Genomic DNA, 2,500 nt, shown 5'->3' with positions numbered 1-2,500 from the left:
AATTTTTTAAAAAAAATCTGATTAAAGCTAACCGTAGGTGTGTAGGTGTGCCCATTGCTTAGCTACGGTTAATGCAGCTTAAATGGTTGAACAGGATAACAAGGAAGATATATGCAGCATAGCAATAGTGTAGTGGGCAGAGAATTTGCCTTACGAATAGGCAGCCCTGGTTTGAGTCTCACTGCAGCACATTCCATTTTACATGGCAAAACACGTTATGAGTAATATTTATGTTGCATAACTCACTAAATAACTCATTTTTATGAACTGGAGTACTGCAGTAAATGCACATGTGAGGTGTCAGTGTCATACTGAATAAGGCACTAGTAAGCAGGTGTAAGCACAAATAAGCAGTAGTAAGCATATTTAAGCAGTAGTAAGTGGGCTTAAGCCCGTTTGTGGGTTGGTAAGCAATGCCCACACTGGTTAAGCAATTCTAAAGCTAACACTGTATAAGCAGATGTAATGGCAGGTTAGCAGTAGTTACCATCATGCAAACCCACTTACAACTGCTCAAAAATGCCTTAATCACTCTGTATCCAATGGCCCTTGTTCTGCCCATCAACAAAATAAACAGCCATGCAGGTCTCCAACCCAGGACTCTATATATCATAGTCCTAGTAGTTATTCACCAAGCCATCACAGAAGTACAGAAGAATGAGGTAGTAGCAAACAAGTCCTCACCATAGTATAACCAAACTGAAAACCTGTAAAAGGAATCAGTATACAGTCATATGTACCATAACCCACTATATAACATAAATATGTGAACTGGAGTACAGCAGTAAGCCCAGAAGTGAGGTGTAATTGTAATAGAGTGTTGAAGTCCCCAATAAAACACAAGGACCCCATAGAGTGTACGTACATATTAATCATGGATACCAGGCAGATATATAAGATGTAATGAATAAGAAATCAATGCCAAAAAGGAAATATAATGCAAAGTGTAATGTAAGCAACACTAAGCATTGCAAAGGCCAGCATAGGAGGTGCAAGCAATATGGAGACCAACAAACTCATTATGGTATAACCCTTTAAACAATGCCAACCTTAGGTATGCAGGTTTGCCCATAGCTTAACCATTTCAAAAACAGCCAGTCACAGAAAAGTGCAGGAAATCGGCCCTGCTTAAACCCAAGAGGAGGGAATACATCTCATAACTGGTTGTAGCTTCCCCATGCAGGCACTATGGCTGTGGCCAGATGCATAAGCACAGGGGGATAAGAGACAGAAAGCAGATTGGAGATATACAGCAATATCTATATAGAAGACACAACTGTGATGGACAGTGTTTAAGTTGTAGCAGCCACAGTCATGGTCTGAATCCTGGGAGTGGAATTAGACTGCATGCAGATTCACACCTCACAACTTTGCAGATGAGGCCAGAATACCCAATATATGTGCCCATATCTGCTGACTGTCCCCCTGTCCCCCTGGTAAATCTGTGGGATGATCCCAGATGTGTAGCCAGTAAACAGGGAATACAAGTGATTGTCAAACATCATGAGAACACACCTGTCACTGTAGCAATCCCTGAAACTGTAATATTTCAAGTATGTCCTATCTACACTCCCATGTTGTCAAGCTGTGACCAGAGTGTGTACAGTAACAGAGTGAGATGTATGTGCATAATACTAATGTGTAATCTGGAAGTTTGTGTGGCAACAGTCAGGTAGTGCTAACAAACGTTGCTCCCACAGGTACGTTGGATACGAACACTGTGCTGAGAAATACAGACCATTATAACCTGTATTGGTACTGCTCACACTGGTATTGTAGGGAATTGTGAGTGTTGCCGTTTCTATGACTAATAAAGTATCACTGGTCACTGTCACCCACACTGTGCTACATAATATAACTGTGTAGGAAAGCATGTATATGTGTGTGTCAGGTCACTAAATGTGGAAGAGGGCAATATTCTAGTTATGTCCCGGCACACCAGTATCTGGTCAACACATGTCCAGAGTCTGTGCAAAAAAAGTTGGATAGCTATGTGCAAAACAACAACCTGGAATCTGGGAATATGTGTATAAACAGTTAGTGTTAACAAACAGTCCCTCCACTGGTATACCAGGTAAGAGGTGTATACTGCAGGTAAAACCTGTTCATCTGTAACGATGACGACAGCCATAACACTGTCCAAACTAAGGCTATAGGGTAGTGTAGTAAGACTTGTAAGGTGCAGATAACAGCACTGACTAGGAAAATAATGTGGACTACAGGAATATACCAGTTGTTAGTTGACATCTTTCTCTCCCCCCACCATATCTCCAACAATAATCAACATACCCACCCCAACTGGTATGTAATGACTCTGATAATGTCCATTTGTTTGATAAATATTTTCATGGTCACCATGCATGTGCTATATTTAATTATTCCAACATTGATAGCATGGTGCCATCAATGTACCTGCATGCTGTTCTTATTACCACTGTGGTCCCATATATAAATGTGTTCTTTTTGCTATGCAACTGTTCCATATCTAGTATCTGGGTTA

The sequence above is a fragment of the Protopterus annectens genome, chromosome 2.part1, assembly GCF_019279795.1.
Source record: "Protopterus annectens isolate FY-2018-M chromosome 2.part1, PAN1.0, whole genome shotgun sequence".
NCBI lineage: Eukaryota > Metazoa > Chordata > Ceratodontiformes > Protopteridae > Protopterus > Protopterus annectens.
The sequence above is the reverse complement of the archived record's forward strand: the minus strand, read 5'-3'. Positions refer to the sequence as shown.